The sequence below is a fragment of the Vicia villosa genome, unplaced genomic scaffold (genome assembly GCF_029867415.1).
Source record: "Vicia villosa cultivar HV-30 ecotype Madison, WI unplaced genomic scaffold, Vvil1.0 ctg.000305F_1_1, whole genome shotgun sequence".
NCBI lineage: Eukaryota > Viridiplantae > Streptophyta > Magnoliopsida > Fabales > Fabaceae > Vicia > Vicia villosa.
The window spans coordinates 40217-53376 of NW_026705133.1; positions in this window are offsets into that span (position 1 = coordinate 40217).

The window sequence follows — 13160 nt, forward strand, 5'->3', positions numbered from 1 at the left end:
AAATGTTACAGAACAAAACTAAACGACAAAAGTCAGCATGAATGAGTTAGAACATAAAATGTGTATCAGAACACAAAATATGTATCAGAGCCATATAAGCCATATAGAATATATCAGATCCAATAGACAATGTATCAGAGCAAATAGACAATGATTTGGATCATATTCTACTATCAGAATTTCTGATTATTTTTGCTTCTTGCTTCTGATTCTGAAGCTTCCTAGCACTCAGCTTGCTTCAAGAATCCAAGAGCTATTTCTGATCATTCTTTCTTCTTGCTTCTGATTCTGAAGCTTCCTAGCACTCAGCTTGCTTCAAGAACCCAAGAGCTTGATTCTCTAAAGAGTTGCTTCATCATCTCATTGCTCATCTCGTTGCTTCTCATGTTGATCTTGAATCTTCGATTCCTGCAACAACACAACTTAAAAACATATGAAGCTTGCAGCTTCTGTTAGTAAATGTGGGGTCTTTTTACTCGGTAACTGATAATATTAATCAGATCATTTATCATATATTTTCTCCCCCTTTTTGTCATAACATCAAAAAGCATAAAAGATTCAGATGTAAAGCAAGAGACAAAAGGAAAGAAGAAAAAAAATAACTTTTCATTGATTTCCAGAGCTTGACGATGGATTCATGATGAAGTTGCAGATATTGGAAACTGCTAGGGTTTATGATATGAATGCAAAGAGAGAGAGAGAACGAAAAAGAAACTGAATGCAAAGTGAGAGAAATATAAGAGGGAAAAGAACCGTTTGAAGAGTATAAAAAGAAAACTGAAAGAGAGTAAATGATGAATAGCATTTAATGTTACGTGACGTGAGGAGAGATAATAATGACAAAAGACGTGATTTGCACAGTTACCTAAGTAGACGTCCCCTCAACTGCACGCACGCTTGTCCAGGAATAGTGAACACGTGTTTACCATCTGGATAGCCAGTTACAGCTGTTTTGCTTTTAAAGAGATTCTGAATCAACTTAGACAATGAAACATTAGTAATAACTGAGTCACAATTTCTAATTGATTTCAATCAGAACTTCTTATAAACAAAAAATCCAATTTCATTTCAGAAGATACTCATACATAAGATCTTTTCATCTTCTCATTCTGGGCATAAATCCATACTGATATTCTTCAGAATGAACTTAAACCTATCTTCAGCAAGGGGTTTTGTAAAGATATCAGCCCATTGATGGTCTGTATCCACAAAGTTTAAAGATATAACACCCTTCTGAACATAGTCCCTTATGAAATGATGTTTAATCTCAATATGTTTAGCTTTTGAATGTAAAATAGGATTCTTAGATAAACATATAGCAGAAGTATTATCACAGAAAATAGGAATGTTACTCTCATATATCTGATAATCTTCCAGCTGACTTCTCATCCAGAGCATTTGTGTGCTACAACCAGCAGCAGCAACATATTCTGCTTCTGTTGTTGAGAGGGCAATAGTAGCTTGCTTCTTGCTGTACCATGAGATTAGATGACTTCCAAGAAATTGACAACTTCCAGAAGTGCTCTTTCTTTCTATTCTATCTCCAGCATAGTCAGCATCACAGAATCCTACTAAGTTGTAATCTTTAGATTTTCTGTAAACTAAACCAACATTAGTAGTACCTTTCAGATACCTTAGAATTCTCTTAACCGCAGTTAAATGAGATTCTCTCGGATCTGATTGGAATCGAGCACACAAACAAACACTAAAGAGAATGTCAGGTCTAGAAGCAGTTAGATATAGAAGAAATCCAATCATACCTCTGTACAACTTCTGATCTACCTTCTTACTTACCTCATCCTTACCCAGTACACATGTTGGATGCATAGGAGTTTTGGCTTCTTTGCTTTCAGAAAGATTAAACTTCTTCAGAAGTTCTTTCATATACTTCATTTGATGAACATAGGTTCCATCGGAAGTTTGGTTGATTTGAATCCCAAGGAAGTACTTGAGTTCTCCCATCATGCTCATTTCAAATTCAGCCTGCATAGACTCAGCAAACTCCTTTCCAAGTGTAGCATTAGATGTTCCAAAGATAATATCATCGACATATATTTGACAAATTAAAATATCCTTTTTAAATGTTTTACAAAAGAGAGTAGTGTCCACTTTTCCTCTAGTGAAATCATTTTCCAGAAGGAAAGAACTCAAACGTTCATACCAAGCTCTAGGAGCTTGTTTCAATCCGTATAATGATTTCTTTAGTTTGAAAACATGATTTGGAGACATGGAGTCTTCAAAACCAGGAGGTTGATGGACATAAACTTCTTCATCTATGTAACCATTTAAGAAGGCACTCTTAACATCCATCTGATAAAGAGTGATGTTGTGTTGAGTGGCAAAAGAAATTAATAGACGAATAGATTCTAACCTGGCCACTGGTGCAAAGGTTTCTGTGTAATCAATCCCTTCTTGCTGACTATAACCCTGAGCAACCAGTCTGGCTTTGTTTCTTACCACTTCACCTTTCTCACTCAGCTTGTTTTTGAAAACCCACTTAGTACCGATGATGTTAAATCCTTTTGGTCTAGGAACCAAGTCCCATACATCATTCCTTGTAAACTGATTTAGTTCTTCTTGCATGGCAATTATCCAGTCTGGATCTTCTAGAGCTTGATCAACAGAAGTTGGCTCGATCAAAGAAACAAGACCTAATTGACATTCTGCATTGTTCTTAAGGAATGCCCTTGTTCTGATGGGATCATCTTTCTTTCCAAGGGTCACATCTTCTGAATGAGCTGAGGCAAGTCTAGGTGATCTTCTGATAGTTGGTTCTTCAGAAATCCTAAGATTCTCTAAAGATGCAGCAACTTGATCTTCTGATCCATTGCTTCTGAGACTGCCAGCTTCTGCAGCTTTGCTTCTTGATTCTTCAACTTCTGATATATCAATATCAAAATCTGCAAAATTCTCAAACTGCTTTGGTTTTTCAAGACCAAGCTTATCATCAAACCTGATATTGATTGATTCTTCAACAACCAATGTTTCAGTATTGTATACTCTGTAGCCTTTAGAGCGTTCAGAATATCCAAGAAGGAAACACTCTTGTGCTTTAGAATCAAACTTACCAAGATGATCTTTAGTATTCAGAATAAAACATACACATCCAAAAGGATGGAAATATGAAATGTTGGGCTTTCTGTTCTTCCACAATTCATAAGGAGTCTTATTTAGAATAGGTCTGATAGAGATTCTATTCTGAATATAACACGCAGTGTTTATTGCTTCTGCCCAGAAATGCTTAGCCATATTGGTTTCATTGATCATGGTTCTGGCCATTTCTTGTAGAGTCCTATTCTTTCGCTCTACAACTCCATTTTGCTGTGGAGTTCTAGGACAAGAGAAATCATGGGCAATACCATTTTCTTTGAAGAACTCCTCAAAGAATTTGTTCTCAAATTCACCACCATGATCACTTCTGACCTTTAGGATTTTACACTCTTTCTCAGATTGAATCTGAGTGCAGAATTCAAAGAACACTGAATGAGACTCATCCTTGTGTTTCAAGAACTTTACCCATGTCCAGCGGCTATAATCATCAACGATGACTAATCCATATTTCTTCCCTCTGACAGATGCTGTTTTGACTGGGTCAAACAGATCAATGTGCACGAGTTCTAACGGCCTTGAGGTAGAAACAACATTCTTAGACTTGAATGCAGGTCTAGAGAACTTGCCCTTCTGACATGCTTCACAAAGAGCATCTGATTTGTATTTCATATTTGGGAGTCCTCTGACCAGATTTAGTTTGTTAATCTGAGAAATCTTTCTCAAACTAGCATGTCCTAATCTTCTGTGCCAGACCCATTGCTCTTCAGAAACAGACATAAGACAAGTCACCTTCTGCTTCTCAAGATCAGAAAGATCAATCTTATAAATGTTGTTCTTCCTCTTGCCTGTAAATAGGATTGAGCCATCCTTCTGACTTACAGCCTTGCAAGACTTTTGATTGAAGATTATATCATAACCATTGTCACTTAATTGACTTATGGACAATAAGTTATGCGATAATCCTTCTACAAGAAGTACATTAGTTATGGAAGGAGAGTTACCAAGACTTATGGTTCCAGAGCCAATGATTTTGCCCTTCTGATCTCCTCCAAACTTGACTTCTCCACCTGGTTTAAGCACCAGGTCTTGGAATGTAGACCTTCTTCCCGTCATGTGTCGCGAGCACCCAGAGTCCAGGTACCATGACATTTTGCTTTCTGTCTTCTTTGCCGCCAAGGATATCTGCAACATAAATTATCTTCTCCTTAGGTACCCACAATTTCTTGGGTCCTTTCTTGTTAGTTCTCCTCAAGTTCTGATTGAACTTGGGTTTAGCAAAATATTTAACAGGAGGAACAGCATGATATTTCTTATTTTGAGTTCCATGATATTTCTTAGGTTGTGTCACATGCTTCTTGGTGTGTGTTACGTGAAAACTTTGTGCATGTGATGTGTGCTTAATATCATGGGAGTGGCCAAATTTAAATTGGTTATACAGAGGCTTGTATGATATTTTCATATCATCCACAGATTCAAGCTTGTATGGGATTTCACCCTCATAACCAATGCCAACTCTCTTGTTTCCAGACACAGCATATATCATAGAAGCTAGCTGACTTCTGCCAATACTTCTAGATAAGAACTTCCTGAAACTTAAATCATATTCTTTCAGAATATGATTCAGACTGGGAGTGGATTTTTCTGAATCAGAAGGAGATCCAACATTATTGGATAATTTTAAAACTTTATCTTTTAATTCAGAATTTTCCAACTCAAGCTTCTTAGTTTCAAATTCAAATTGCTTTTTCAGCTTTTTGTATTTGATACTAAGATGAGCTTTTAATTCAAGAAGCTCTGTTAGACTGGAAACTAACTCTTCTCTAGACAGTTCAGAAAATACCTCTTCAGAATCTGATTCTGATGTAGATTCTGATCCATCATCTTCTGTCGCCATCAGCGCAAAGTTTGCCTGCTCTCCTTCAGAGTCTGATCTTGATTCTGATTCAGAATCATCCCATGTTGCCATAAGACCTTTCTTCTTATGAAACTTCTTCTTGGGATTCTCCTTCTGAAGTTTCGGACACTCATTCTTGTAATGTCCAGGCTCATTGCACTCATAGCAGACAACCTTCTTCTTGTCAGATCTTCTGTCACCAGAAGATTCTCCACGTTCAAATTTCTTTGAACTTCTGAAGCTTCTGAACTTCCTTTGCTTGCTCTTCCAGAGTTGGTTTACCCTTCTGGAGATCATGGACAGTTCATCTTCTTCTTCAGATTCTGATTCTTCAGGATCTTCTTCTCTAGCCTGAAAAGCGTTAGTGCATTTTTTAACATTAGATTTTAATGCAATAGACTTACCTTTCTTCTGAGGTTCATTAGCATCAAGTTCAATCTCATGACTCCTCAGGGCACTGATCAGCTCTTCCAAAGAAACTTCATTCAGATTCTTCGCAATCTTGAATGCAGTCACCATTGGGCCCCATCTTCTGGGCAAACTTCTGATGATTTTCTTTACATGATCTGCCTTGGTGTAGCCTTTGTCGAGAACTCTCAATCCAGCAGTCAGAGTTTGAAATCTTGAAAACATCTTCTCAATGTCTTCATCATCCTCCATCTTGAAGGCTTCATACTTCTGGATTAGTGGAGAGCTTTGGTCTCCTTGACTTGAGCATTTCCTTCATGAGTCATCTTCAAGGACTCATATATGTCATTGGCCGTTTCCCTGTTAGATATCTTCTCATACTCAGCATGAGAGATAGCATTCAGCAAAACAGTCCTGCATTTGTGATGATTCTTGAAATCTTTCTTTTGATCATCATTCATTTCGCTTCTCGTGAGCCTTACACCAGTAGCTTTAACAGGATGTTTGTAACCATCCAACAGAAGATCCCAGAGATCAGCATCTAGACCAAGAAAGTAACTTTCCAGTTTATCTTTCCAGTATTCAAAGTTTTCACCATCAAATACTGGTGGTCTAGTATAACCATTGTTACCATTGTATTGCTCAGCAGAGCCAGATGTAGATGCAGCTGGATTTGTTGGAATTTCACCAGCCATCTTTTACTGAAGCGTTTTTCTCTTCCTGAATCTTTTCTAAACACGGTTAAGTGCTTGCACCTTAGAACCGGTGCTCTGATGCCAATTGAAGGATAGAAAAACACTTAGAAAGGGGGGGTTTGAATAAGTGTAGTCTTAAAAACTTGAACGATAAAAATAAATTGCACAGTTATTTTTATCCTGGTTCGTTGTTAACTAAACTACTCCAGTCCACCCCCACGGAGTGATTTACCTCACCTGAGGATTTAATCCAATAATCGCAAAAGATTACAATGGTTTTCCACTTAGTCCGCGACTAAGTCTTCTAGAGTATCCTGATCACAACCTGATCACTCCAGGAACAAATGCTTAGACACAAGCTAAGACTTTCTTAGAGTATCCTGACCACCACGTGATCACTCTAATTACAACTGCTTAGACACAAGCTAAGACTTCCTTAGAGTATCTTGACCACCACGTGATCACTCTAATTACAACTGCTTAGACACAAGCTAAGACTTCCTAGAGTATCCTGATCAACACTTGATCACTCTAGTTACTTACAAATTAATGTAATCAATTCTAAGAGTATTACAAATGCTTCTGACAAGCTATAATCACAACAGTGATATTTCTCTTAACGTTTAAGCTTAATCTCACTAATATATTACAACAGCAATGTAGTGAGCTTTGATGAAGATGAAGTTTCTGTGCTTTGAATTTGATCAGCGTTTCAGCAAGTTAATTGTTAGCAAATCGTCCACCTTGCTTCTCATCAGAACTTCATATTTATAGGCGTTTGAGAAGATGACCGTTGAACGCATTTAATGCTTTGCGTGTTCCGTACAGCTTTGCATTTAATGTTTCACGCTTTTGTCAACTACCTCGAGCCTTGTTCACGCTGTGTCTACTGACGTTGCCTTTAATAGCTTCCAACGTTCCTTTTGTCAGTCAGCGTAGCCTGCCACCTGTACTTTCTTCTGATCTGATGTTTGAATAAAATATTTGAATATCATCAGAGTCAAACAGCTTGGTGCATAGCATCTTTTTGTCTTCTGACCTTGAAGTGCTTCTGAGCGTGATACCATGAGAACTTCAGTGCTTCTGCTTCTGATCTCAAGTTCTTCTGATGCTTCCATAGACCCATGTTCTGATTCTGCCTTGACCATCTTCTGATGTCTTGCCAGACCATGTTCTGATGTTGCATGCTGAACCTTCTGAGACAATGCTTCTGAGCGCTGAATTGTGCATACTCTTTATATATTTCCTGAAAGGGAAATTGCAATGTATTAGAGTACCACATTATCTCACACAAAATTCATATCCTTGTTATCATCAAAACTAAGAATATTGATCAGAACAAATCTTGTTCTAACAATATCTCCTTGAACTCAACATCATTTTCATACAACTCGTTTAGGAACTCAAAGCCTACTATGTTCTGCATTAAGGTAATTAGCAAGGAAGTACTCATATTCAATGCATCTGATACCTTGTTAAGAGCCCCCGACTTATGCTAAATAATGAAAGCAAATTTATGTAGAAAACTCACATATCAAGCATGCATATTATTTATCACCTTCTAGCTATGAAGAAAGTTCAAATCTTGTTGGGTTTTGAATAGAATTAACTCCTTCCGAACCAAATAATATTCCCCCCATGTATAGCTCTAAAGAATGCATAAAATTCTTGTTCATAAGTACTCCATTTCTGACGAGCATCGCTTAATTTTTAGCTGAAAAAGGTTACTGGTTTCTTCTCCTGAGATAACACAGCTCATATCCTCACTCTACTAGCATCACATTCAAATTAGAACACTTTGTCAAAATTGGGAAGTTTTAATATCAGTGCAGTACATAAATTCTCCTTAATCGGTGCAAAACTCTGCGCTTGCTCAAACCTCCAATTTAACTTCCCTTTCTTTAAACTTTCAGCAATAAGAGCAGTGTAGTACTGAAATATTTGATAAACCTCCTATATAAGGTGGCCAAACAATGAAAACTAGGAACCTTTGTCACCGATTTGGGTGCAGACCACTCCCTTATAGCACTCACCTTATCTTCATCAACCTGAATCCCTTCTTAACCAATAAGAAAGCCTAGGAAAAGTAAATTCTTGGTGTTGAATGTGCATTTTTCAGATTAATGTATAACTGGTTCTCCTTTAAGAGTTGTAACACTTGCCTCAAATGCTACAGATGCCCTGTCTTGGTCTTACTGTAAATTAGAATATCATAAAAATAAACCACTAAGAAAGAACCAGTAAACAGACATAGAACCTGATTCTTCAACCGCATGAAGGTGCTATGGGAGTTTGACAAACCAAAGGACATCACCAACCACTCATAAAATCCATCTCTGCTCTTGAAATTTGTTTTCCATTAATCTCCATTTCTGATTCTGATATGATGATATCCACTATGAAAATCTATCTTTGAGAACACCTTAGAACTGGAAAACACGTCAAGCATGTCTTCTAAACAAGGAATTGGGAATCGATACTTGATAGTTATCTTATTTATGGTTCAAATGTCAACACTCATTCTCCACAGATTTCTTTTCTTGGGGACTAAAGGACTGGTAATGCACATGGACTCATGCTTTCACGAATAAATCCCTTCTTCAACATATCTTCAATCTGCTTAGTTAAAATCTCATTCTCCTTGGGGCACATATAATAGTAAGGAAGGTTTGGTAAACTAGACTCGGGGATGAGTTCAATCTTATGTTGAATATCTTTCATGGGAAGTGTTGTTGGAAAACACTTTTAGATAACCTCCCTGAAGTGAATCAGATAAGGCCTCAACAATTTTGTGTTATCAAGGCGTATTGTATTCTTGTATTATCAATGTAATATTGTTGTTGTATTAGTTGTCCCTCCCTCCATGGGGGTTCTCCTTTTATACTTAATCTTCTCCCTATTCACGAAGTTATGACCCTTCAAATATAACATTAAAGATGTTGCCTTAACATTCGTCGTCGCAATCATGATGGTGTAACACTTCCTCCATTCATTTTTCGTAACTTCCATGCAGCTTTTAGACTATCGTAACCGTCATGCCGACTTGGCACTTCGGCCTTCCGACCAGACATGCCTCTCATTCCATCCAACTTATTTCATCGGCTCTGGTTTAAGGCATCCCTTCTTTCGTCCGGCTTCTCATCCCGACCCTGGGTAGGTTCATCCTTCTTCGTGTCCGTCTTCATATCTCGGCTCCGACCCCTTTACCCATAGCACCTGTTTTACGTAAGATATCAATTTGTACATCATATATTCCTCATTCAATTTGCAAACCTCCTTTAAGAATCTTGGACCCAACAGAATCTTGAAATTCTTTGGATGATGTCCCTGATCGACCATTCCTGGACCCAACAACCACTTGTCGCAGATGTGTGTTAGTGGGTTTTGAAATACAATGATGAGTGCGCGTCCCATCAAACCTCTTAGCCTTTTCTTATAATGATGCCTTTTATAGGGAAGGCACTGCCATCACGGCCATAGTCTCCTCCGTTTCTTGTAATATGATTAAAATACCCTATTTCACCTTCTCCTCCTTAGTCGCTTGCTTTTATTCGCTCCAAAGATTTCTCGACGTTGTTTTCTCCTCTTTATCAGCGTGTTCCATCCTTTTTCTCACAACTCAAGTAATCCTTCTTTTACTTTATTTTTTTCTTTAATTTTTGGTCCATGGTGCTTATAAGAGAATGTGATGATTCAGAGAACGTACCTGTTCCCCAAGACGCCCAAGAGAGAAGCCAACTTTGGGCTGACTGCATGAAAGCATGCGAAGGTCATTTGGGAAAGGCGGAGTTTGACCAGATCATTAGAGAGGTTTAAGGTGACATTTATTCCTCTCTTAGTGACTCTGACTCATAGTCCATCTCATCAGCTTTCGTAGAAGTTTTGATGGAGATGAATGGGTCTTTTGTTGATTTACAGATCTTGAGCTATAGTCACAGTATGATCGATGCTAGTAACATATCGTCCACCAGAAACAAAGAAGACATGGTGTTAGAACCATGTGAGAACGGTGAGAGGGTTTGTATCTTTCGGCCTGGGGGCATGGTTGATGATCACTTCTATTTCTATATCGGAGTACTTGAGGATTGTAAAATCCAGATTCCTTTCTCCGACTTTGAAGCAGACCTTCTCATCATCTTAAACATCGCTCATTCTCAACTAGGCCCAAACGATTGGGGTTTTATTAAAGCTTTTGAGGTGGTTTGCGAGGTGATGAACATAAACCCCACACTTGGGTTATTCTTTTCCTTCTTTAAGTTGAAAGGTGGGGATAAAGGAAGTTGGGTGTTCATCAACGGATTACCCAACAGAAGCTTCCTTCAAGCCTTTACTAATAATTATAAGGGGTTTAAGGACAAGTTCCTTCGTGTCAAGTGTGGGAACAGATGCCCAAAAATAATGTATGCAATGGATGGAAACCATCGCTTCCCGATCTACTGGATAGACATCCCGTCTCCGATCGATGGTTTTGATTATGACAAACTAGATGTGTTTGAGGTCCAAGCAAAATTTAAGACTTTATTCATTTTGCATTGACTTTTGGTCAAAGACTTGTTTTATGCATGCAAAATACATTTAAATAAAAAATCTCCAATTTTAAGAGATGTGCAATGACCTAATGTTTCCGAGACTTAATGACTAAACGATAATTAAACCTACAAACATCTAAACCATAAAATCTCATGGATACCCTAGAAAAATAGTTTTAGAGTCCGCCTACAATTTGTGTTATATAAAAAATCTTGATAATAGGATTATTGTCAAAAGTATATCTAAGAAATTCTTGTTAAGTTTTAAAGTGTAATAGCTTTTATGAAACATATTAATTTGGTCAAATTGACACCAATCCAATTAGCACTGAATTTTTTGAAACAACATAACATATTTCCCTTGTTCCAAATTTCGTCTTTGATATGATTTTTAATATATTTCTAATTATATAAATAATTTTTACTGTTTGAGTTATTTGTTATGGATCTAAATTTCCAAAATGCATTGAAATAATCTTAATCAGTTCTATTTAAATGTTGATTATACTAAATATATTATATTTAACCTCACCAATTTAAATGTATATATAGTCAACCCCATTAATTAACATGATTTTGTTATTTTTTAATGATATGAAACACACTTTTGAGATTGCTTCAACCAAGAGTTAACACAAAAATTTAAGCAAACATAACCTTGATTTAGAGAAGAAAGCTTGACTTTCCCTCGCTCGAGAAGAAGGAAAACCATATCTTCATGGAGGTGGATGATGATAAGGCTTGTCCAAATACTATACACCTTTTTAGTTATCCAACGAGAATAAGGCTTATTCCTCCTTGTCTTTTTCCTTATCCTCTTCCTCCATCACTTCAACCAATTTTCCATCCAGCTTAATCTTAGAAAGCCCGAACTCTCTCAATGCAAGATCAAGGTAAGGGAAATGCATGTATTGTTTTTCCTTATCAAACCATTGCACTATAGAAAAGGGGACATCTATTTGTGACTCCTCTATATCGACCTCCAAGTTACTCTTAGCAATGGTGTTAGTTGTAGCCGCCTCTTTCAAAGTCTTCACTTCGTCCTTCAGCTTCATCACTTTCTACTCTAGATCTCGTAGGGATTCATCTTTCTTTTTTTTCTATTCTTCTAACTTATATAGATAATGTTAAGCCTTAAATTATTTCTACTCCACATACGATAGTGTCTCTCTCGATGACTCCAAAAGGTAATTATATAGTTCAAAACTTGGATGCAAATCATGAAACTTCGATTCCAGCCCTTCACTTTCATACAGCGAGGCAAACTCTTCAATCGTCGTTAATAAGGAGGTATCACATAATATACATCTTGGAAAAAAGCTAAAGTATCCTCGTTAATAAAGAGCTTATTCCATGCATCAATCTTTTATTTTTTGGCTGGTGAGACCTTGTTTCGATGGACTATGAAGCCTTATTGTTCTAAGAGGCTGTGTGTGTATGATCTTTGACTCGACTACAAAATTTTGCTTAGTGTGCCTTGTAATGCCCCGTCTAGGCCAGTCTTATTGCTAGCGCAACATTCCTTGCCCTTCTTTAACTTGGCTTTCTCGAGAAATACATTCTTGTCCAGTAGTGAAACTAGAGTCATTCTTTGTGCATCAGGAAATTTAAACAATTAGCCTAAAATCATGATAAATTAAAGGCGATAATTAAGAGATAAAATATACTTACATGATTTGAAGGATGTGGGTCTCGTGCTTGGGGGCTTTGGATTGTTATGTTTTTCTTTAATCACTTTGACCTTACAAGCCTTTTGCTTGGGGTTTAATCACTTTAGCCTTACAAGCCACGTATTTAAGGGGTTATAGAGTGTAATACGGTGAACTGACTATTATATCGAAATGTTGCGGATAGCAAGAGTCGCCACCGACTTTTATTTTATCCAATTGGAAAGGCAAAAAGAACAGGAAAGACCTTTGAAAGAGTTTGAGTTCGGGGGGTTGGTTATACAAAGAGAAGGTGTAAGGCACCCTTTGCATCCATGGTTATCCATGGGCTCTTAATTGCTTAGCTCACTTGTTTGTTTGAATTTTGAAAGAGTGTCGTGTGTGAATAGTAAAAAGATTGTTAAGGACTTTAGCTTGTAAATAAGCGTAGCCTTGTTTTGAAATTGTTTTGAAAGGAGGTGTGAAAAGCATTTGTTTTTTTGAATTGATTGTGAGCAAGCAATTAGTAGCTACCTACCCTAAGTTTGTCTTTCGTGTTCTTTAAGTCTTTCGGGCGAAAGGGTCTATCCATACCATAAGAGGGCAGGAAGCCTTTCAATTGGATGTGCGGCTCATCGAAGGGTCATCGAGAATAATCGTTCGCCACAAGACTGTCCCTACCATAAAGAGGGCAGGTAGTCTAAGGGAAGGATATAATAGTCATTTAGGCAACAGTAAGGATACCTTTGCATTCGAAGGGACTATCACCATTTTATCGAGGGACAAGATCATATTTATCATAGGCAACTCGAAGGGACCATGATCTTTTATCGGAGGGACGTGGTGATTTTGAATCGAAGGCAGCAAGCTAAGGTATCCCTATATTTGAAGGGACTTGACTATTTGATCGAAATCGAAGGCAACAGGCAAAAGGCAA